Genomic DNA, 26,211 nt, shown 5'->3' with positions numbered 1-26,211 from the left:
AATAACGCACAAATTAGTGACCTATGGTTCCAGAGTAGCCTACACCCCTGAGTGGTTTGTCCTGGTGATTTTCCGTTTTTCGTTAGTGGCGTGCACAATCAAAAGCTTCCATTTACTGCACCCTACTACCCTACTGCGGAGGTAGGGCTGTCAACAATATCGCAAAAGCTACCGGTACAATTTTCACAAAACTTCTTGGAAAGGTGTAGCACAGGCTAAGGAAATCCCATACATGTTTGGAGCCGATCAGACTGAAAGGGAACATTTTCCATATTGTAGCCTATTCTCGCAATGATAGCGAAAGTGAAACGTTTTATTTTAAATGATGAATTTGTGCAAGCCTGTGTCATTTCTTTCACGTCTTTCAACATAAATAATGCCTTCATATGCTAGTAGTAATGCCAGAAATGACCGTTTATAGGCCTCTTAGAAATGATTGTTGCATCTTGCATATTATTTAGATGCGCACTCAATCGCGCATCCATGCAGGCAAAACGTGATCAAATGTGGCGACGGCACACAAGTTGGAAAAAAACGTTTACAATATGTGATAGCCTACAGTTAATGTGACAATAACCAAAGAAAGGAATTTGCACCTCCATTCACCAATTAAAGGCTGTAGTAGGTCTAGTGTTTCTACATGTTGGCACAAAACGTCATTTCTGTCAGAAGCCAGTCTATAATGCATACAGGGGTAACAGTAACATGAGGTGAGTCAGACAGAAGAGGGGCCTGTCTTAGTAGCCTATTCCTGAATCCTGTCCCTTTCAAACTACGTTAAAATTGTGTGATTAGCCACCAGCATAATACATTAGAAGACAAAATCTTATTAGGCTCCAAACCTATGAGTCTAAGCTGTGTCCAGGGGTTCATAATCCATCCATGCCATGCCTATGTCCGTCAAAAGTTTGGAATAACCTAATTGACTGACCTAACTAACGACTTGTTTGTGATTTTTAATCATATTTTTGCAATAATAATATATTAATATAATATATTAATAATATTATTGACCCCGCCACAGATTTGGTCCCCCCCAATGTAGCCTAGACATCATGACTATGGCCTTGGATTTCAGAAAACTTGCAATACAACAATGATGTTTTTTATGATAGTAAATAAGTTTCATGGTAGTTAAGTTTCATGGTGATATTTGTTTTTTAACCTATCACCTGTAATCTCTAACCTTTCCATCAAATGTATTTTGTGTTCTGTGTGGAAATATTTTGATATCGAGAATGGCAAATGAAGTAGGGACTTTTATTGTGACGAGTATCATCCAATAACTCGTCTGTGACATCTACCATCTTTCTTTTAGCTGACTACAACTGTCGAGGTAAGACGCAAAGTTAACGTCTCCAGAAAATGAATTGATATGTCTGTATATTTGATTTTGAGCTACTTATAACAGAATAGGCACACAAAAATATGAAAATATGTCTAGCTGAGGTGTATCTGGAGAGCCACCTTTGTTAAATGTGTTAGCAGCTAACGTTTTAGTGTCACACTATGAACGACAAACGTTAACGTTAAAGTTAGGCAGACAGGAAAGGTAGCGATTGTGTAAAAATGAATTAGGAACTTTAATAGCCTAATAGCCTAACGTTACATAAAACATATTATCCTACGGAAGCAGGCAATGTGTTGAGAACTGGCCGTTATCTCATGAAATACGTTGTATCGTCGAATTAAGTTCACATCATGCTGGCATGATGCTTCACGCCATGATGCAGGCTAACGTTAGGCACGTTTGATTGTGAGCAATTAACTTTGTGTTAACGTTAACTGAACTCATTTTGAATAACTGTGTTAAACGTTAAAACGAAAACGTTTTTCGGTACTATAACCTTGGTTGAGTTTTGGAGTTATGTCTGATCTTGAAAGCCGTGTGGAATGCAAGTTAACCTTAATGTTAGCAGAGCCCGTTTAGACATTCTCTGCTAAATCAGAGACAGACTTCTAGCAGCTATAGCTGAAGGGAGAACATAGCAAACCCGTACGAGTTGATTAAGCATTAAACAAATGTATGGCTCCGTTTCATGTACACCGTGTGTAAAGGCAGGTAACTATGTACAATTCTTAACAAATGAAGTAATATAATTGATCTTAAACAGAAGATGTGAAGTTATCCTAGGTTAAATTGGTCTTGTTTGGGTGGAATGTGACTGAGGCTGCTAAAATCATAGCTATGAATACGTAGGTTACGGCTAAAATACTCTTTTACAATTACAAGCAAAATCACTCGTTTGTAAGCTCAAAGTACATATCTATGTAATTGTAAATGCTAAGTTTCATAAACTATATATGTTAAATGTTTTCCAGATTTTGGATTCCTTTTTGAGCAAGTTAATTGAAGGTAAGTGTTAAATGTTTCAGGGCTTTTATATACAACTTCTAGGGAAATTTTGAAACTTTTATGCTGCATTGCCTGCAAAATGTAAAACCGTAATGCTAGTAAGAAATATGCCATATGTTTATCTGGAATAATTACAGCTGTGCTTGGCCTTGTGTATGGCATTGAAATGCCTTACAGTTCTGGACAGAAAAACTAGTATATTACACTGATATGCGCTGATTCAGAGTAATTTCTATGGCCTCAGAGTAGAAAGTCATGACAATCACTGCAGGGACTCCTGCAGTAGTTTTCAGTGGTGATGTGTGATATTATTTGGGTTATGGATTAATGTGGTGTGGCATGCATATGAAAGCAAGGAAGGAGGATTTAAGAGTTGTAGAGGGAAACATTACTGCTGTATTGTAAGTTAATCCTAACATTTGGTTAATAGTCTGATTTGTATACCGGGATGCAGGTTGAAGTGGGTTGCTGGGCTTTGGACAGAGATGCTCACGTAGTTGCTCATCCTGAGCTTGGATTAGTTTTATTCTTGTCTCGTATGCTTTGTACTTTAGGTCAAGAATGTGTATGCCTAACTAGGGTGTAGCTGTAAATGTGTGCAATAGGTTCCATTTCATGGTACTTGTGTGTAGGCCTAGTGGTATGTAACAATCCTCCAGATGTCAATTTGTTTAGCAGATTAATAATAGCTATAAAGCTACATATCACCCCTTTTGATAAATGCAGTGTGGCCTACCCTAGTAGGAAGTGCAAAACGAAAGTAACATTTGCCTACTGCCCCCATCAAAGCAAATATTTCAAAAAAATATAAATATCCTTGATTAGACTATGTTGGTTTTTGTGGAAGAGAAAATTGGCGTTAGTCCTGGTTTTAGTAGTAGTGGGCAGTATGCAGTCAGAGGTCACCATAGGCATATTTGGATTTGCTACGGATGGATTCACAAATAAATAAACTACATTTGGCAAGATACTTGATATACAGGCTAAATGCAAATGGGCTACGCCAATGCATTATATTTTACATTAACAAAATGCAGAAAAATAGAACGGATTGAAAATAAAGTAGGCAGGTATGTCAGTCATTTTTATTCTTCACAATTGGTGTACTGGCATGTTTAACTGTTAGCTGCAGTGCAATGTTACATTATGTGTAAGTTAAGTACAGAACCGACTGTGCAACCAGATTTTTTTCCTGTGCTCTTAAATCTTTTAACTTGGTCGCATAAGTGCTCCTGGATTTTTTTTTTTTAAATGTAGAGCCCTGTCTTAAGTTCAGAAGTTAAAGAGTCTTTATGATGTAAATATGTACATTGTTATTGCCTGTTTATCAGAACTGATGAAAGTATTAGTGCTAACTGTATGAGATTTCTGTTTTCTGTGTGTTTTGCAGATGCCGCGTCCAAGCAAGCGGTCCAGGGCGGCCAAGAAGAGAGAGGCTGACTTGAGGTCCACTGAGGTCAGGCTGTTGAGCTTTACTATATGTCCTGATGTATTATGATTGTGTGTTTAATAGGAAACATGTAATGTTGGACACATTTGATATGTTTGTCCCAATTCTTATTTACAGTAGTTTTTATGTTTGCTTGAAATATGCCGCTTACATGTTGAATGTATTTGATTTTAATGAAGGATGTGCTGCATGTCTAATTTAAAGGAGAAATCCAGCGAGTTCTTACATAGATCTACGTTTCTCAAGGTGACCAAGTATTGTCGGTACAAAAAATGAAAACGTTTGTTTTTACCGGTAGCTGCTGGTTGTAGCAACTCGAGCTAGGAAAAACTGATTGTTTTTGATTTTGTTTCATACCAACAGTACTCGGTGACCTTGAGAAACGGAGACCTATGTGAAAACTCGCCATATTTCCTTTTGAGAAGTTGCTGAATATTTATGATCTAAATATATTTACATTACTGTTCTGAAAGTATATGTATATTAGTTGCTTTAATGATGGAATTATTAAAGAAGTATGGTATGTTAGACTTGGTAACCTTATGATGGGTTTTCTGTGTTACAGGTGCCGAGCAAGAGGTCCCCGGTGGCGCAGGTTGACTTGGTCTCCTGTGACGAGGTTGGGCGTCCTCGTAAAAAAGCCCACACACAGTCTTCGGACGCTATACAGTCTTCGGACTGCCAGTTACAATGCCAGTTACAATGCCAGTTACAGTCTTCGGACGCAATACAAGCAAACTCTACCAACTCTCAAACAAACTCTACCAACTCTCTGAATATGTGCCATGACTCTGTTGTAAACTCATTGTCAAGTAATGTGAAAGAAAATAATGCTACTGATTGTTGTTCTTTGAATGAATCTGTTGACTTCCCAGAGAGATCTGTGCTGATGGGCTCTTTTCATCAAGGCGATTCACGGTTTGGAAATGTGCGCAACAAGCAGTGTGGTGCCATCAGCCTGACTGCTGTTTTGAAGTCCAAGATGAAGAACGTGTGGCGTTGGGAAACTCGAGATCTTGATGATGTTTTGATTAAGGGAACTGTTCTTTACAGGTCAATGAGTGCACAGGGTAAAATAAGAGACCATGGAAGGGGTTACATTGCTGTGTCTGAATTACCAAGGCAATATGAAGTGTGGAATTGTGATTTTGTAATAAACTTTGCCGAGTCTTACACTGGATTGATTCACGTTGATGACTATGACCATGCTTTGCGTGATTTTGCCATGCCTTTTGATGTAGCACTGCAGCGGGCACTGTTTAGCAATGATGCTTGTTTGTTAACCATTTGTGCTAATACATGTGCTATAGTGAATGTAGGACCAAGGTTTGCCTTTGTTGATTCACATGCAAACGGGAACGTCAACCAGAAAGGTGAGAGGACAAGTTGTGTTGCATACTTCAGCTCTGTACAGGCTCTGTGCACATATGTGTATGATTTTGCACGATCTTTTGACGTAAGCGCACCACGGTTTGAGGTAACTGGAGTCACAGTAGTAACTCATGCAACCGCCCAGATGACTGACTCAACCAGCTCTGCGAATTGCTGTCTGCTCTACAGTGATGCTGTGAAGGGTAAGCCTAAAGTGTACCAACGGCAGGAATTTGTAAGTGGGTTGCATAAGCCACCAAAGGTTGTAGGAAATGCCACAAATTGCACAGAACAGTTGCAGACAAAACGAGACACAAATGCCCGTTCCAATGTAAGCAGAAGAACACTCTACTGTGATGTTTTGAAAGGAGTGCCTGGTAAGGATGTTAAACAAAACGTTTGCAGACCTCTGTATGTACATGAAGTTGGTGTAACTCTGAACAGAGATCGTGCATCAAAGGACGAAAACAGAAGCTGTGAGTGTAATGTAAAGAAACCAGAGACCAAACAGGAGCAGTCATTCAATGAAAGTACAACAACAAACGATGTCATTCTTGTCAATGTAGAAACACACAAACAGTCTTTAAAGCGTAATCTGCAGGCAACTGATGATGTCATTATAAGTGATGTAAGATTTCACAAACAGGTTTTTAAACCGTTAACTCGTCATGACCAGGATGCACTGTGCACATGTTTAGATCTTCAAAATGAAAATGTTGATTTAGACCTAATGGCAACCACTGATCTCGACGACATGGGATGTCCCTGTAAGATAAGAAGCATAAAACCTGACGGGAATTGCTTTTACCGTAGCCTAGCCTTTAGCATTTGTCACAATGAAGACAAGCATTTGAAAATAAGACGGGCTGTCGTGAAACACCTTCAGAGAAACAGCACCAGATTTGAAACATATCTGAGGGATGAATACACATCTGTGCAGGACTATGTGACTAAATCAAGAATCTACTACTGTGGTTCATGGGCAAAAGAGATTGATATTTTTGCTGCTGCTGACTTAATGCAAACAACTATATTTACTTTCAATGATGAAAGATGGAATATGCACAGACCTATAGACTCTCAGACATGTAGGGAGAATTGCGTCTATTTAAATCACACTGGTAATCATTATGAAGTTGTTGAATGTGTACAACACAAAGATGCAGGAAGGCCTTGTGCAGGAACATGCCAGCCAGTCAAGATTGATGACAACTTGAGGCCACAACGAAAAAGAAAGTTGAAAGATGAATCAGAAAATGTGAAAGCAAAGAAAGAGCGCCAACGATATCAGAATGATAATGATTACAGACAGAGAAAACTTCAGCATGACAAACATAAGTACCAGAATGATGACCTTGCCAAACAAACTAAGCGTCAGTGCTCTCGTGACTATTTTCTGAAGAAATACAGAACAAATCCAGACTTTAGGAAATTCGTGCTTAAGCGTTTTCAGAGAAAATATAAAATCAATCCAAAATTTCAGACATTACGAAGTGTCTATTTTCAAAAGAGATATAAGGAAAATACAGATTTTCAAGTAAAGGTACGAGAGTATTCTAAGGACAAATACAAGAGACACCAGAAACATCAGAATGCTGTCCGTGATTACTCTAAAACCAAATACAAAACGAACAGGAACTTTCAGACTCTTGTCCGTGATTACAGTCGTATTAAATACAAGAAAAACATCGGATTCCAGAATGAAATGAACAAGCATAACAAGAAGAAGTACCAAGAAAATGAAAATATCCGTGTAAATAAAATCAAAAGAAGTCGTGAGAGTTATTCAACATGGCAGAAGAAACAGGAAGACATTGATCTAGCTATTGGTCATTTTCATCAGGAGGTCAGTCGTGGTCCTGAATATGTATGCTCAGTGTGTCACCGTTTACTCTTCAGGAAGCAAGTGGTTGAGTGTAAGAGACATGGCTATGAAAGCAAAGGAGCAGAAGTGGCTGCATTGGCTAATAGATGCATAACATTGCAATATTTACACGTGTGTGATGTCCAATGTGAGCAAGGATGCCATTTGTGTGATAGTCCATCAAGCAAGTTATGGATTTGCCATACATGTCACCGAAAAATACTTGGAGGAAAACTGCCAGAGGAGAGTGTTACAAACAACATGCATTTGAATGAAATTCCACCAGAGCTTAAATGTCTCAACTCTTTAGAACAACATCTCATTGCACGTCACATTCCCTTCATGAAGCTGTTGTGTTTGCCTCGAGGCCGTCAGAGAGCTTGTCATGGTCCTTGTGTCTCTGTTCCTGTTAATAACGCAAATGTGACAAATATACTCCCAAGAAATGAATGTGACGACAAGATGATAAGAGTGAAACTGAAACGCAAGTTGACATATAAAGGTCATTATGAATACATGTATGTCCACACTGATCGTGTCAGAAATGCACTGAGGTATTTGATGGCAAACAATAAATGGTACGGTGATGTGACTATGAATGACGAATGGGTAAACTCTCTGAATGGCACTGACCAACATGAGGAAAGTACCAGACAGGAAACACCTGATAACAGTGATGATGAAAATGTTCCTGAAGAGCAAGCAGAGGAAGATGTGACTTATATCAAAGACCAGAATGGACTTTTGTCAGATACATCATTACAACCTGTCGATCTGGGTTCAGAGATCATTGATCAGAATTTTCAGGACATACTTAATGTGGCACCAGGTGAAGGTAACAGTCCAGTGAGGTTGCTCTCCGATAAAACAAACGAGGCAAAATGTTTCCCTGCTTTGTATCCATCTGGTGGACCTACATTCCATGATGAAAGAGAGTCCAAAATAACTCTGTCACGGTACCTGAATACACGCATTCTGAATGCAGATGGGCGTTTTGCACAGAACACTGACTTCATTTTTTACGCACAATACATATCAGAGGTGCATCAAGTTGTATCTGGTGTATCAGTGGCATTACGCAAAGGTGGTGGTAACTCCTCTCTGAAAGACGCATCACCAGACATGTTGTTGAACTCAGAGTCGTTGAGTAAAATATTGCGCAATGACGAAGGATACAAGTTCTTACGAGGAATTCGTGGCACGCCTCCATACTGGATGTCAGTTCAGAAAGATTTATTTGCCATGATAAGACAACTCTCCATACCCACGTTCTTTGCATCTTTTAGCTCTGCAGATTTGAGATGGCCTGAAATGCTGAACTCTATTCTAAGAATAGAAGGTAAACAAATGTCTGTTGACGATCTTGACTGGTCTGACAAATGTGGACTCATACGTCGAAACCCTGTCACAGCGGCAAGAATGTTTGATCACCGATGGCATTGCTTTCTCCGTGATGTAATCATGTCGCCGGCAGAACCCATAGGGAGAATAAAAGACTACTTTTATCGTGTTGAATTCCAACAGCGTGGTTCTCCTCATGTCCACTGTCTTTTTTGGATTGAAAATGCTCCCAAGATTGATAGAGAGAGTGATGATGAAGTGGCACAGTTCATAGATACATACATCACCTGTGAGATTCCACCAGAAACTGATGCAGAGCTTAACGAGGTTGTGAGCAGCGTACAGAGGCACAGCACAAGACACTCTAAGACTTGCCGCAAGAAAAACACAGTGTGCAGGTTCAATTTCCCACGACCACCATCAAGCCGTACTTTTATCACAAGAGGTGGGAACTGTGAGGATTTGAATGGCAATGCTGATGACAATACAGGTGCTAGTGCCATCATGAAGAATGTAAAAACTGCATTGACCATGCCTGACATGAATTTTGACACAACTGATGCATTTTTTGAGTCTCTTGGGATAGATCAAGGTTTGTTTGAAAAGGCGTACAATATATGTTCCAAAAAGAAAAGCATTGTCCTGAAACGAAATCCTGGAGACATTTGGGTGAACCAGTACAACAAAGACTTACTCCGTGCTTGGCAAGGCAATATGGATATCCAGTATGTCACAGATGCCTTTTCTGTTGTGGTTTACATACTGTCGTACATTACAAAAGCAGAACAAGAAATGGGTTTGCTCTTACAACGTGCCCAAGATGAGTCAATGAATGGCAACCTTGATGCAAAAGCAGCATTCAAACAGCTTGGAAGTGTATACCTACACAACAGAGAAGTTTCAGCCCAAGAGGCAGTGTATCGATTAACACACATGCACTTGAAAGAATGCTCCCGTGACGTACAGTTCATTCCCGTTGGTGATAATCCTGTTAGGATGAGTTTACCATTGCACGTCCTCCAAACTAAAGCCCAATTCCAAGACTGTAATGACGAAAGCAGCATTTGGATGACCAATGTGATTGAGAGGTATAAGAGCAGACCCCAGAATGCACAATTTGAGGATTTATGCCTGGCCAGTTTTTGTTCTGAATACAGAGTTCTATCAAAGTCACAGGTTCCGACTGAAAGAGATTCACATGACATAATACAGCTCAACAACAACTGTGGCTTTGTGAAACGAAGGACCCGAACTGAACCTGCTGTCGTGAGATATCCCAGATTTTCTCCCACAAAAAACCCGGAAAAGTACTTCCATTCGTTGCTGCAACTGTTTCTGCCTTACTATGAAGACTGTCACCTCAAACCGCCCCAGTTTGATACATATGAACATTTCTATAAAAATGGTGCAGTGAAATGTGGCGTTGATGTTCAAAGAGTTCAGTCGATTGTGGATACCAACAAAGCTTTATTTGAAAAAGAAAGTGATGAGATTGACAGAGCTAAACAGTTGCTGGAAGACAACATTGATTTACAAGATGCCTGGGCTCAGATATGTCCTGAAACAGAAAGGGAGCGTCTTCGTTGTTTGGATCTGATGAAAGAAAAAGTTGTAGATGATGAAGGTGATGATGATGACAAACTCATTCCTGACCTGACAGCAAACCCACAGACTACATGCACTTTGGAAACAAATCATGTGTCAATGCCCAGAGAGGATGCATTGCATTTATTACGGTCATTAAATGAAGAACAGTCTGCCATACTCTATGCTGTTCGTAAGTGGTGTTTGCAGAAACTGTTTGGACAAAATCCTGAACCGTTGCGATTATTCATTACTGGTGGAGCAGGAACAGGGAAAAGCCATTTAATCAAAGCGATACATTACGAATCTACCAGGCTGTTGTCACAGATTGCTGAAAATCCTGAGGATCTCACTGTGCTTCTAACAGCACCTACAGGTGTGGCTGCATATAACATTGGCGCTGCAACAATTCACAATACATTCTCCATTGGTGCAAATGCCAAACTACCATACCAACCACTAGGTGATGAGAAAGTCAATTCTTTGCGAACCAAAATGGGCAGCTTGCAAATTCTGATCATTGATGAAGTGTCCATGGTCGACCACCGTATTTTGGCCTACATTCATGGTAGACTGCGTCAAATCAAGCAGACTGGTGATTATTCCTTGTTTGCAAAAGTGTCCCTGATTTGTGTGGGTGATTTTTTTCAACTCAAGCCTGTGAAAGGCACGCCTCTTTTTGCTGAAAACAAAGGAGCCAACCTGTGGGACAACAACTTTGAGGTTGCAGAACTGACTAAAGTTGTTAGACAAGAAAATGCAGCATTTGCGGAAATGCTTAATCGTCTCAGAGTCCGTAAAAAGAACGAACCTCTCATTGACCGTGATGTTCTCACATTGAAGCAGCGTGAAACTGGCGAGGAATCTGAAGACATTCATGTATATGCTACAAATGCGGAGGTTGATGAATATAACGTGAAGAGACTGCAAGAGATTTGCCCAGACGCAATCAGCATACGTGCTCAAGACTTTGTTCGAAATCCCAAAACTGGAAGAATGGAAAGGAAAGTTGGCTTTCACACAAAAGTTTTCAACTCTTGCTTGCCTAAATGTGTTTCGTTGGGTATTGGAGCAAGGGTGATGTTGAAGAAAAACATAGATGTGTCTGATGGCCTTGTCAACGGAGCATGTGGCACAGTCGTGGAAATCATTCAAAGTCAACAAGACGATGACATGCCTGCAGCTATCCATGTGGAGTTTGAAGATCCTAATGTAGGAAAGATCCAGAGGTCAAAAGCAAAAAGGGTTTCCGAGCGCTCAACGATAGTGGAAGTGCAAGAGGAACAAGTGGCTAATAATGGTGGAGTACGAAGGCAACTGCCAATCAGCCTGGCCTGGTCAGTAACTGTACATAAATGTCAAGGGCTTACTGTTGAAAGGGCTGTTGTATCACTCAAGAAGATCTTTGCTCCAGGGCAAGCATATGTTGCGTTGAGTCGCGTGAGAACTCTCGGTGGGCTGATAATTGAGGACTTCAAAGAATCTGCCATATTTTGTGATAACAAAGTAGATTCGGCTATGAAAAGCTTGCCTGAATTTAACTTTGGAATGTCTGTTTCATCCAACATGAACCCTGTGTGCACAGTAGCACTTCACAATGTACAGAGTCTGAATGCTCACATTCAGGATGTTCAATCCCACAAAGCCCTCATGAACGCTGATTGTATTTGCTTAACAGAGACGTGGCTGAATGTAGACACTGAAGAAGAGCCACAACTTCCAGGATACGTCTTCAAACACAATCCGAGAGGAAACTGTTACGATGACTCCGAGCCAGTCTTTGCAGCGCTGAAACAACAACAAAGAGGTGGAGTTGGTCTGTATTGTTCAGAAAACATTGATGTGCAGGTGTCAATTCCAGAAAGATGCAATTTGGAATGTCTGTATTTTGAAATACCTCATGCAAATTTGACTGCTGCTGTGTTGTACAGGCCCAGCTCTTATAAGATTGACATGTTTCGAGAACAGTTATTACAGGTCATCTTTGAACTTGAGAAGCATACAGGGAGAAAGCTCATCATGGGAGACTTCAATGAGGACATATTCGTATCTTCTACAATTCTCAAGTTACTGGAACGGCATGGATACAATCAGCACGTGCAAGCAGCTACAACTGAAAAAGGTACATTAATAGATCATGTCTACATTAAAGGCACAGAAGATGTTGTTGTTGAAGTTGTGCAGACATACTACAGTTTTCATGAAGCGATACTGATCTCACTGTTGTAATGTTTTCTGTGATTAATGATATTTGTCTTTGAATAGGTAGGCATTTATATTCTGGCTATGTTACACATGACGTCATTATGAGTTCACATCATATTCCGTCCGCTAAGTGGGGTTTGGGTGGGTGGGTGGTGGCAAGGAGAGAGCATAACACTGGACGGTCCTTGCAAGGCATGGGAGGGGTATGGGGGCCATTTTCCAAAAGAAGTTGCAAATAACGGTAAAGATATACAGATGAATATGTAAATATCAGGAAGCTATACAGTTGATTTATTATCTAGACAACTTTTTTTTTTAAAGAAGCCCTATGCAACAATTTTAGCAAAAATGACCTCAATTATGCAGGTTGAGAGTCGTTCTGATGGTTCTACAACACCTTTTGGGTCGTTTGGTGGGTGCTTCTTCTCCCCCTAGTGCTTCTCCGCGGAAAAAACGAATATGCAACTTTCTGGTCGCGGTCGGAACACATCCAGATGTAACTCAGTGGAAGTATCCAATCGCGCCTCGAAAATGTAGTCAGATTGTAGTTTCTAAGAAGACTGCAAAACGGACTCCGACTTCGCTTTGTTGCTGTTGAAATTGTAAGTGGCCTACCCTTGGGTGAACTTCAGTTTAGCTTGGATTCTTAGCTCGCTAGCTAGTGGGGGTTTAGCGTAGCAGTCACTTGCTACCAAAGCTGCAGGGGGAGCTATGTTGTGAAAAATGCGAGCCCAAATCAGATGAAAACCCAGAAACAGCGAAGGAATAACCAGACCTGTATAGGGCTTCTTTAAAGTCAGCGGATCATTCCTTAATTGTCTAAAGAGACTATGTCTTGTTAATGTTTGTCTAATTATTTAATTTTGGTGGCATTACACCACCATTGCACCAAGTTATGTGTAATGCTTTAAATGCTAAAAAGAATCCAAATTAAAGTTTTAATGAATGGCCAGATATAGCACTGTATAGCGTATTGAATGATTTTATCTTTAACGTTATTGTAAAACCTTAACATTATCAGTGAATTACAGTTAAGGCGATAACAGTCAATAACAGCAAACACAGCTGTTCAATTTTAGTATACAAATAAAATTGATAACAGTCAAATAAAATTAACCATATTATTTTACACAGATATTACAGTCAGTTGAAGACTGGTATTATTATTGCAACACTGAGTTAAAGAACAACAACCTATAGCATCTTAAATCTTAAATAAAGTGAAATAATGAATTGTGTTTGAATGAATTGTCTCAAGACTATGTAAGAATGGTGAAAACAAAGAAAACCAATGTTCAGTGCAACTTCTTTTGGAAAATGGCCCCCATACAGGGAACTTTTTTGTTCATTTTTATGAATTATGGAATTATACCAAGTGGACAGTCATACCATTGCTGTTTATCATGCATATCGAAGGTGTCCAAATCACCACCAATTTGCAGCTAAGCTACAGTTTTCAACATATACAGTTGCGTGACACAAAAAGTGTTCCTGCTTCACCCTTATTGGTGTCATACTGACAAATGCTTTGGTACAGTAAAGTGATACCATATATGTACAAGATCACTTGAGATAGTGCTGATTACAAACTCTGTAATTTACTGTGGGATCAGTTTTGTTGCCTTTAAGCTGACACAGGTCAGAGACCCAGCCTCATTTTGCTGCAACACCACTATTTCTTGGAAAAGGGCAGAATCTCCAAGGACATTCTGGTTGGTGGAGTTGCCACCAGCACCAGGGCAGTTGAAGGACATGAAAGCCATGGACAGCAATGCAGTCTGCTGAGACAAGCATGTGACTAAACATGCTTGCTGGAGACAGGTGATGTGTAAAGGAGTCAAATTCAGAGGACACATTCAGAAGAACACCATTTGGATTAAAAAAAACAGCAGCAACAGCCATTATTCCTGTGTCGGACTACACAGCCATTTTTAGCAGTGATTTCTATGTCTACGAGACTGACAAGTGGCATCTTAGCACTGTGTATCTTTTATACCAATTGAACTGAATAATAATACTAATATGTTTATTTTATATAGCACCTTTCTCAAACCCAAGGTTGCTTTACATAGTATTAGGAAAACACCTCACCATTTTTGTCTGAGTGATGAAAATACATGTTAGCAGTCATTTACAGCACTGTCCACTTGGTATGCAGTTTTGTAAACAGGGTGTAATACACATGGTGAATCAAACTAAATTGCATTGTTAAAGTAGTTCAAATATGCATCAGTTGATCATTTCATTTACAATATATTGACAGACTTTAGATAATTATTTGTTTATGTAAAAATGCTATGTTTTGACATGAATTCAGAGAAAAAAGTTTATTTTTGTTTCTAAGTCTTAGACTGGGTGAAGACAATTCAGTTGGCTACATAATCAACCCAGGACAATTTCAGCCACTAGTCCTGTACAACTACTTGAAATAAGACATATTTAATGGTTTAAGTTTTATTTTTTCTGCCGGTGAGATGTGTTGTTTGTTTTTCATTTGGGCCTGATTTTGTATTAGGCTGTTTTTTTGTATGCACTGATTTGTTTTAGCTGCGACTGTACTATAAGTATTTTGTTACCACACCAAGGACTGTAATTCAGATAGTGTGTAACATGTTACTTTGTTGATATTGAATGAACTATTTTTATTTTGTTATTTTGTTTTGTTTTGTTTTGTTATATTATTGTCAATTATTGGGAAATTTTGGCATGGATAATTACAAAGAAGGAAGAGTTATTGATATTATATCAGAAGAGTTACTGATGCTCTATGAATTTCATTCCATAATGGGATATATGGAATCTGTTCACTAACATATTGCTAAATTTCACTTCTGGATCTGTACAATTAACCACCACAAAACAATGGACTTAATATGGAGTGCAAGAAGTCTTACTTTGTAAGACAAAACTGAACCAACCACTTCAGAGGTGTGGAGTCAAAAATGATGTCATCAGATCTTCTGACATTATGTAAGTACCCATTATATTTAGCTGTACATTTTACTGTATATTTTTTCAAAGACAGGCATCCTAATTCTGATTCATGCATATTTGACAGGATATAAACTTTAAGAAAAAGACATGTTGCTTTATTTCACCTGTGTAATAATAGCATGTAGACTTTTAATGTAAATGTACATCTGCTCCCAAATAACCATACAGAAAATGTTGGCCCAGACCCAGCAACGCAGCCTTTCGAGTGACCTGCACCAGTCCTGCTGCGGATCACGGACATCTGCCAGCAACGCAGCCTTTCGAGTGACCTGCATCAGACACAGGGCCTGCTGATGATCACGGACATCCACCAGCCTCACAGCCTTCCAAGTGACCTGCACCAGACACAGAGCCTGCTGCGGATGACGGACATCTGCCAGCCATGCAACCTTCCGAGTGATCTGCACCAGTCCTGCTGCGGATCACGGACATCCGCCAGCATTGTGGCCTTCTGAGTGACCTGCACCAGTCACAGAGCCTGCTGCGGATGGCGGACATCTGCCAGCCATGCAACCTTCCGAGTGACCTGCACAGGGCCTACTGAGGATCACGGACATCCTCCAGGAATGCAGCCTTGCGAGGTACCTGCACCAATCACAGGGCCTACTGAGGATCACGGATATCCACCAGCAATGCAGCCTATCAAGATCTTATCAGGTTATGTGAGTATTCATGCATTTCTTTTCCCAAAAGATGCAATCTAAATGTTAATGCATATTTTAGTAGGATGTATATTTTATACATTGTTAATGAATAGACATTTTGCTTTCTTACACCTGTGGAACGAAAGAATGTAGGACTTTTATTGTAAATTTACATCTGCTCTAAAATTACCTTACAGATAGTGTTTGCCCAAAGATGCTTCAGAGCTGTGGTCTGGCCACTGCCACAGGTATGCACAGAACTTGTCCATGCGTCTGTTTCATGGGACACACCAGCACTGTTGAGGCTCATGGACATTCACAAGCCACACAGCCTATCGAACCACCTCTACCAGATGGAGAGCCTGCTGAGACTCGTCCTCCTTTTCCATTGGTGGTTGTGGTGTTGCAGAGGGACTTTTACTTGTCAGAGTACCTGTTGAGGTTCATGGATCTCTACCAGTCTTGCAACCAACAGTAGTAAACTGTAACAGTCAGAGAGCCTGTTGAGGTTCACAGACCCTCACCAGTCTTGGGACCTGCTGATGCTCATAGCTGATCTTGGCAATCTACAACAGCACTACAGGACAACATTACAAAGAGCAATGAGCTGTAGATGAGGCCATCTACAGTACTTACTAAGGGCTGACAAGCCCAGTTAAGAAGATTGACTCTGTGCTGTAGATTATTATAGGACCATTTAGTAGTACAAGGCAAATGTAAGTAATTGGGGCTTTAACAACTTTATGTTTTGCCCTTGGGATGTCAAGTATTTATATATGTTTATGCATTTTGTCAGTCTTATTTTTTATTTTATTTTTTTACAATTTTGGGCATGTTTACTTTTTGTTTCATTGTTTTGTGTGGAACTTTCTATTCCTTACATTACATTTGACACAATAATTCTAAAAGAAATGTCTTACATCCAGCAGGTTAGTTTCAGGGTATTTGTTTGCATGACATCATGTAACTTCTAATTCTTCAATTATGACACTCATTGTCAATAATGTTTTGATAAAAAAACAGAATAATTCTGAAAATATGTTAACATGTTTATATATGTTATGCAATAGAATAAAAAAGATATCATGAGAATGACATGAGGAAAAGGACACGTTTAAAGATTGTTTAGTCTACCACAGAGTTGTAGCAGATTATAAATGACTGCAGTAATGACTTTCAGTCCATAAATAGCCTGAAAGGTAACCATCTAAACACACATGTGAAATATTGAATTAAATAACAATGGCTATGCTAATCAAAGTGTGATTAATTAAGTACAAATGTGTTTTGCCTTATTTTTCTTGAGTGAAAAAGACTTATTACTAAGTGACTTTTTGAAATGAATAAACTTAAACGTGTCAAGTTTTACATCCTTATACATAAACTGTTATCAAACAAAATTACGTTGACATCAAAAGTTGGCACATGTCAGCCAAAGGACCTTTTTCAATATGAACACACAGCCAGTAAGTCTTAAATCCAAACACTTCAACACTTAAAAGCCAAAATGCAGTTTTACTAATTACAGTGCACCCTACAGGTATAAGGTCACCAAATGTCTTGTGCCTTCTCAAAATCGGATCCTGAGTCCACATAGTAAGTTTGGTATTGATACATGGAATTGCAGAGATATCAGCTCACCTCTTGTTTGTCAAGTCAAGTCACTTTTATTTATATAGCGTATATTTGTATGCACAGAGTGTTTGGCGGCTTTGCTGATTGGCTTTTATGGGGAAATGCTATTCAATGCTATTCTACGGCTGGGGCTGCAAATTATCTGTGCCAGATGTAATCAAGAACAGACAACATTTGTGGAAATGATTGAATCTGTGTTTCTCATTAAAACCAAAAAGGCTGTCCGATCAATTACATTGACATCGCAAGTTGGCATGTGTCAGCCTAAAAACTCCAACAGACAGCACTATTATGTTTTAATTCCATACATTTTTGCTAACTGCAGCACCCCCTAGAGGTCAAAGGTCATTTCTTGAGCATCCTCATAATGGGGTTTGAAGTCTATGTACTAAGATTGGTTTTGATAAATGAAAAAGTTGCAGAAATATGACCTCACTTCCATGAGCCAAGTTTTGTGAAGATCGGACAAAATTTGCGACCTCTGAAATTTTTGATGGCATCCAATATGACGATTGATTATATTTACATCACAAGTTGGCATGTACTGGCCTGAGGAACTCCCACAGTATTAAAAGACACCATTTGTAAGCTTTAATTCCACATATATCAACAGTTACATGCCGAACTATATTTTTGCTAATTCCAGTGCCCCCTATAAGTCAAAGGTCACCTTGAATTCTTGAGCCTTCTCCTAATTGGGTCCTGAGTGCATATACAGTTTGGTTTTGATACATGAAATGGTTGCTGAGATATGAGCTCACTTCCTGTTTGTGGCTGTTATGGGCGAACAGTTTGCACAATTGCTCCAGAAAGTAATGCATGTATAACGCATGGACTGAACAATGTCTGGGCCAAATTTGGTAAGGATAAAGACAAAATTATGACCTGTGAATATGTTTGACTGTTTTTGATGAAATCCAAAATGGCTGCCGGATCGATTATCTTGACATCACAAGTAGGCATGTGTCGGCCTAAAGACCTCCCACAGTATTACCACACACCACTACTAAGTTTTACTTCCAAACACATTAACAGCTACAGGACAAAATTCATTTTTGCTAATTGCACTGCCTCCTAGAGGTCAAAGGTCACCGAATTTTGTTAACTTCCTCCTGATTGGGTCATGAGTATATGTACTAAGTTTGATTATGATACATGAAAGGGTTGCTGAGATATGAGGTCACTTCCTGTATTGCGGCTTCACAGCTGATTTCGATTGGCTGTTTCGGGCGTACGGTTTTAGATCTGAAAAGAAAAAGGGATAACGTTTGTGAGGCTTGTTCTGAAGATCATGTCTGTCAAGATTGGTGTTGATCGGACAAAATTTGTGACCTGTGAAAAAATTAGCTTCACTTTCGCTAAAATCCAATATGGCGGAAAATCAGTCATGGCGGAAATTGACTTCATGAGGTGCGTTGAACTCGGTTTGGTCCAAGAATTCCAACGATACCTCATTTTTGACAATCGGGTCAACAGGTCAAAAGTTACGTCCGTAAACACAAGTCCAACTTTGGCCTGTTGGTGGCGCTAGAGCGCTTGAGGTGCCGGCATGAAACTTGGTGAAATGAATTATTGGACTGTCCCCAATTAGTGTGCAAAATTGTATAACTTTTTACCAGACGGTTCTATGGGCTGCCATTGACTTCCATTGCAAAATAATGCGCATCAGCAACTACTGGCCAAAATGCATTTCTGTCAATTACGGTGCCCCCTAGAGGTCAAATGTCACCAAATTTCTTGAGCGTCCTCCCGATGGGGTCTGAGGTACATGTACTAAATTTGGTTTTGATACATGAAAGCGTTGCTGAGATATGAAATCACTTCCTGTTTGGCGGCTTCGCCTACAAATTTCGATTGGCTGGTACAGGTCAATGCTTCTGTCAATTGTTCCAGAAAGCAATGCACTCATCAGGCATGGTCTGAAGATGGTCTCTACCAATTTTGGTGAAGAACAGATGAAATTTGTGACCTGCGAAAACTTGTACGTGTTTTTGATTAAATTCAATATGGCGGCCGAATCAATTACGATGACATCACAAGTTGGCTTGGGTTGACCTAAGGACCTTCAACAGTAGTACCAGACACCACTAGTGTGTTTTAATTCTAAGCACAACTGCTGCTACAGGCCAAAAGGCATGTTTCTTAATTACAGCGCCCCCTAGAGGTCAAAGGTCACCAAATTTCTTGAGCGTCCCCCTGATTGGGTCTTGAGTCCATGTACTTAGTTTGGTTATGATAGATGAATGGATTGCTGAGATATGAGCTCACTTCCTGTTTGGCGGCTTCGCCGCAAGTTTCAATTGGATATTACGGGTGAACGGTTTAAGTTCCGAAGACAAAACACCACAACTTTTGTGAGGCTTGGTCTGAAGATCATGTATGTCAAGTTTGGTGACGATCGGACAAAATTTGTGACCTGTGAAAAATTAGTTTCACTTTCACTAAAATCCAATATGGCGGAAAATCCATCATGGCGGAAAATGACGTCATAGGGTGCGTTGAACTCGGCCTGGTCCAAGGATTCCAATGGTATCTCATTTTTCAAAATCGGATCAACAGGTCAAAAGTTACGTGCGTGAACGCACGTCCAACTTTGGCCTGTTGGTGGCGCTAGAGCGCTCGTGGTGCGGACTCGAAACTTGGTGAAATTAATTCTGGGACGCAGCCTAATTAGTGTGCCAAATTTCACAACTTTTCACCAGACGGTTCTATGGGCTGCCATAGACTTCAATGGCAGAGGAAAGATGTGTAATAATAATAGGAAAAGCTAGAAACACAATGGGTGCCTTCGCAGCTTCGCTGCTTGGCCCCCAAATATAGCTGCAAGCAGCAATGAGGGGGCCAAGCAGGCAGTTCAGCAGTCCAGAAGTCCAGATTTGCCATGCAACTCAATGCCGTGGCATCAGGCATATAGCATTAAGCAGTCACAACAAGTTCCATGTCAAACAACCCAAGATTGGCTGAGTTACAAGGTCAAGTTTCACATCAAAACATAACTGATTTTGTGTGGCTGAACCAGGGCTGAGTGTCGCCGCCCCCTCACCCAGCCAGCCCACCGCCGCAACCGCCCCTGCCCGTCCCACCCCGCCCCACCCTTGCGCTCACGCATTAGAATTAATTGGATGGAACTCGCTGTCATCAGTTTCACATCAAAAATAAAAGATTGACTGAGATATGATCACACTTGCTGTGATTTAAACATAGAGGTCAACAATTGACGTCATAGGGTGTGTTGAACTCGGCTTGGCCCAAGGATTCCAATGATACCTCATTTTGCCATTCGGGTCAACAGGTCAAAAGTTACGTCCGTGAACACAAGTCCAACTTTGGCCTGTTGGTGGCGCTAGAGCGCTTGAGGTGCCGGCATGAAACTTGGTGAAATGAATTATTGGACTGTCCCCAATTAGTGTGCAAAATTGTATAACTTTTTACCAGACGGTTCTATGGGCTGCCATTGACTTCCATTGCAAAATAATGCGCATCAGCAACTACTGGCCAAAATGCATTTTTGTCAATTACGGTGCCCCCTAGAGGTCAAATGTCACCAAATTTCTTGAGCGTCCTCCCGATGGGGTCTGAGGTACATGTACTAAATTTGGTTTTGATACATGAAAGCGTTGCTGAGATATGAAATCACTTCCTGTTTGGCGGCTTCGCCGCAAATTTCGATTGGCTGGTACAGGTCAATGCTTCTGTCAATTGTTCCAGAAAGCAATGCACTCATCAGGCATGGTCTAAAGATGGTCTCTACCAATTTTGGTGAAGAACAGATGAAATTTGTGACCTGCGAAAACTTGTACGTGTTTTTGATTAAATCCAATATGGCGGCCGAATCAATTACGATGACATCACAAGTTGGCTTGGGTCGGCCTAAGGACCTCCAACAGTATTAACAGACACCACTAGTGCATTTTAATTCTAAACACAACTGCAGCTACAGGCCAAAAGGCATGTTTCTTAATTACAGCGCCCCCTAGAGGTCAAAGGTCACCAGATTTCTTGAGTGTCCCCCTGATTGGGTCCTGAGTAGATGTACTAAGTTTGGTTATGACAGATGAATGGGTTGCTGAGATATGAGCTCACTTCCTGTTTGGCGGCTTCGCCGCAAACTTCGATTGGCTGTTACGCGCGAACGGTTTTAGTTCCGAAGACAAAAAACAATGCATTAATGAGGCATGGTCTGACGATCATGTGTGTCAAGTTTGGTGACGATCGGACAAAATTTGTGACCTGTGAAAAATTAGTTTCACTTTCTCTAAAATCCAATATGGCGGAAAATCCATCATGGCGGAAAATGACGTCATAGAGTGCGTTGAACTCGGCTTGGTCCAAGGATTCCAACGGTACCTCATTTTACAAAATCGGATCAACGGGTCAAAAGTTACGTGCGTGAACGCACGTCCAACTTTGGCCTGTTGGTGGCGCTAGAGCGCTGGAGGTGCCGGCATGAAACTTGGTGCAATTAATTTTTGGCCTGTCCCCAATCAATGTGCCAAATTTCACAACTTTTTACCAGACTGTTCTATGGGCTGCCATAGACTCCCATGGCGGAAGAAAGATGTTAAATAATAATAATAATAATAAGAATTCATAGAAACACAATGGGTGCTTCGCAGCTTCGCTGCTTGGCCCCCAATAATAAGAACAAATATAGCTGCAAGCAGCAATGAGGGGGCCAAGCAGTGAGATCAGCAGGCCAGATTAACCATGTAAATCAATGTCGTTGCATCAGACATATAGCCTGAAGCAGTCACAGCAAGTTCCATGCCATACAACCCAAGATTGGCTGAGTTACAAGGTCAAGTTTCACATCAAAACATAAATGATTTTGTGGGGCTGAACCAGGGCTGAGTGTCGCCGCCCCCTCCCCCAGCCAGCCCACCGCCGCAACCGCCCCTGCCCATCCCACCCCGTCCCACCCTTGCACGCACACATTAGAATGAACTAGATGGAACTTGCCGTCATCAGTTTCACATCAAAAATAAAAGATTGACTGAGATATGATCACACTTGCTGTGATTTAAACACAGAGGTCAACAATTGACGTCATAGGGTGTGTTGAACTCGGCTTGGCCCAAGGATTCCAATGATACCTCATTTTGCCATTCGGGTCAACAGGTCAAAAGTTACGTCCGTGAACACAAGTCCAACTTTGGCCTGTTGGTGGCGCTAGAGCGCTTGAGGTGCCGGCATGAAACTTGGTGAAATGAATTATTGGACTGTCCCCAATTAGTGTGCAAAATTGTATAACTTTTTACCAGATGGTTCTATGGGCTGCCATTGACTTCCATTGCAAAATAATGCGCATCAGCAACTACTGGCCAAAATGCATTTTTGTCAATTACGGTGCCCCCTAGAGGTCGAATGTCACCAAATTTCTTGAGCGTCCTCCTAATGGGGTCATGAACATATGTAGTAAGTTTGGTGATGATACATGGCAGGGTTGCTGAGATATGAGCTCACTTCCTGTTTGGCCGCTTCGCTGCAAGTTTCGATTGGCTGTTACAGCCGAATGCTACTGTCAATCGTTCCAAAAAGCGATGCACTGATAAGGCATGGTCTGAAGATGTTCTCTGCCAATTTTGGTGAGGATCTGCTGAAATTTGTGACCTGCGAAAATTCGTACGTGTTTTTGATTAAATCCAATATGGCGGCCGAATCAATTACGATGACATCACAAATTGGCCTGGGTCGGCCTAAGGACCTCCAACAGTATTACCAGACACCACTAGTGCGTTTTAATTCTAAGCACAACAGCAGCTACAGGCCAAAAGGCATGTTTCTTAATTACAGCGCCCCCTAGAGGTCAAAGGTCACCAGATTTCTTGAGCGTCCCCCTGATTGGGTCCTGAGTACATGCACCAAGTTTGGCTTTGATACATGCAAGGGTTGCTGAGATATGAGCTCACTTCCTGTTTGGCGGCTTCGCCGCAAATTTCGATTGGCTGTTACGCGCGAACGGTTTTAGTTCCGAAGACGAAAAAGAATAACTTTTGTGCGGCTTGGTCTGAAGAGCATGTGTGTCAAGTTTGGTGTTGATCGGACAAAATTTGTGACCTGTGAAGTTTTAGTTTCACTTTCACTAAAATCCAATATGGCGGAAAATCCATCATGGCGGAAATTGACGTCATAGGGTGCGTTGAACTCGGCTTGGTCCAAGGATTCCAACGATACCTCATTTTTGACAATCGGCCATACGGGTCAAAAGTTACGTGCGTGAACGCACGTCCAACTTTGGCCTGTTGGTGGCGCTAGAGTGCTCTAGGTGCCATCATGAAACTTGGTGACATTAATCATGGGACTGTCCCTAATCAGTGTGCCAAATTTCACAACTTTTCACCAGACGGTTCTATGGGCTGTCATTGACTTCAATGGCGGAATAATAATAATAATAATAAGAACAAATAGAAACACAATGGTTGCCTCGCAGCTTCGCTGCTTGGCCCCCAAATAGAAACACAATGGGTGCCTTCGCAGCTTCGCTGCTTGGCCCCCAATAATAATAAATATAGCTGCAAGCAGCAATGAGGGGGCCAAGCAGTGAGATCAGCAGGCCAGAATAACCATGTAAATCAATGCCGTTGCATCAGACATATAGCCTTAAGCAGTCACAGCAAGTTCCATGCCATACAACCCAAGATTGGCTGAGTTACAAGGTCAAGTTTCACATCAAAACATAACTGATTTTGTGGGGCTGAACCAGAGCTGAGTGTCGCCGCCCCCTCCCCCAGCCAGCCCACCGCCGCAACCGCCCCTGCCCATCCCACCCCGTCCCACCCTTGCACGCACACATTAGAATGAACTAGATGGAACTTGCTGTCATCAGTTTCACATCAAAAATAAAAGATTGACTGAGATATGATCACACTTGCTGTGATTTAAACACAGAGGTCAAAAATTGACGTCATAGGGTGTGTGGGGGTGTGAACTTGGCTTGGCCCAAGGATTCCAATGATACCTCATTTTGCCATTCGGGTCAACAGGTCAAAAGTTACGTCAGTGAACACAAGTCCAACTTTGGCCTGTTGGTGGCGCTAGAGCGCTTGAGGTGCCGGCATGAAACTTGGTGAAATGAATTATTGGACTGTCCCCAATTAGTGTGCAAAATTGTATAACTTTTTACCAGACGGTTCTATGGGCTGCCATTGACTTCCATTGCAAAATAATGCGCATCAGCAACTACTGGCCAAAATGCATTTTTGTCAATTACGGAGCCCCCTAGAGGTCAAATGTCACCAAATTTCTTGAGCGTCCTCCCGATGTGGTCTGAGGTACATGTACCAAGTTTGGTTTTGATACATGAAAGCGTTGCTGAGATATGAAATCACTTCCTGTTTGGCGGCTTCGCCGCAAATTTTGATTGGCTGGTACAGGCCAAAGCTTCTGTCAATTGTTCCAGAAAGCAAGGCACTCATCAGGCATGGTCTGAAGATGGTCTCTGCCAATTTTGGTGAGCAACAGATGAAATGTGTGACCTGCCAAAACTTTTTTGTGTTTTTGATTTAATCCAATATGGCGGCCGAATCAATTACGATGACATCACAAGTTGGATTGGGTCGGCCTAAGGACCTTCAACAGTAGTAGCAGACACCACTAGTGGGTTTCAATTCTAAGCACAACTGCTGCTACAGGCCAAAAGGCATGTTTCTTAATTACAGCGCCCCCTAAAGGTCAAAGGTCACCAAATTTGTTGAGCGTCCCCCTGATTGGGTCCTGAGTCCATGGACTAAGTTTGGTTATGATAGATGAATGGGTTGCTGAGATATGAGCTCACTTCCTGTTTGGCGGCTTCGCCGCAAATTTCGATTGGCGGTTACGCGCGAACGGTTTTAGTTCCGAAGACAAAAAGCAATGCATTAATGAGGCATGGTCTGTAGATGATATCTATGAAGTTTGGTGTCGATCGGACAAATTGTGTGACCTCTGATACGTTTTAAGTGATTTTGATGAAATCCAAAATGGCGGAAAATCCATCATGGCGGAAAATGACGTCATAGGGTGCGTTGAACTCGGCTTGGTCCAAGGATTCCAACGATACCTCGTTTTTCAAAATCGGATCAACAGGTCAAAAGTTACATGCGTGAACGCACGTCCAACTTTGGCCTGTTGGTGGCGCTAGAGCGCTTGAGGTGCCATCATGAAACTTGATGACATTAATCATGGGACTGTCCCTAATCAGTGTGCCAAATTTCACAACTTTTCACCAGACGGTTCTATGGGCTGCCATTGACTTCCATGGCGGAAGAAGGTATAATAATAATAAGAAAAGCTAGAAACACAATGGGTGCCTTCGCAGCTTCGCTGCTTGGCCCCCAATAATAAGAACAAATAGAAACACAATGGGTGCCTTCGCAGCTTCGCTGCTTGGCCCCCAAATATAGCTGCAAGCAGCAATGAGGGGGCCAAGCAGTATAGGCCGGACTAGCCACGGCGACAAGGTAGAACTCAGCAGACACCCGCGATCAACACTTTCAATAAGTGTCACATCAAAACATAATTGACTTTGTAGGGCTGAAACAGGGCTGAGTATTGCCACCGCCTCCGCCAGCCAGCCCCCCCACCTAATCAGCCCTGCCCGTTCCACCCCGTCCCGCACCGCCCTTTCACGCACGCATTAGAATGAACTGGATGGAACATGTTGTCATCAGTTTCACATCAAAAAATAAAAGATTGATAAAACACATCAGCAACTACAGATGAAAATGCAATATTGCTAATTGCAGCACCCCTACAGGTCAAAGGTCACCAAAGTTTTTGAGCGTCCTCC

At 41.3% G+C, this 26,211-nt stretch overlaps 1 protein-coding gene and 1 long non-coding RNA gene across 2 annotated transcripts in view; one reads left to right on the top strand and one right to left on the bottom strand.

The window, feature by feature from the left end:
* The window catches only part of LOC121690195 (protein NLRC5-like), a 240,402-nt gene that overhangs the window by 178,236 nt on the left and 35,955 nt on the right, over nucleotides 1–26,211 (bottom strand). The gene's annotated exons all lie outside the window — the stretch shown is intronic.
* Nucleotides 1,083–4,984, top strand: LOC121689790. Its single transcript, XR_006024870.1, has 4 exons — nucleotides 1,083–1,336; nucleotides 2,323–2,356; nucleotides 3,747–3,812; nucleotides 4,372–4,984. It is a non-coding gene; the product is annotated as an uncharacterized LOC121689790 (long non-coding RNA).

Source organism: Alosa sapidissima, chromosome 18 (genome assembly GCF_018492685.1).
Source record: "Alosa sapidissima isolate fAloSap1 chromosome 18, fAloSap1.pri, whole genome shotgun sequence".
Taxonomy (NCBI): domain Eukaryota; kingdom Metazoa; phylum Chordata; class Actinopteri; order Clupeiformes; family Clupeidae; genus Alosa; species Alosa sapidissima.
Note: the sequence above shows the minus strand (reverse complement) of the source record. Positions and strands in the feature narration are given on the sequence as shown.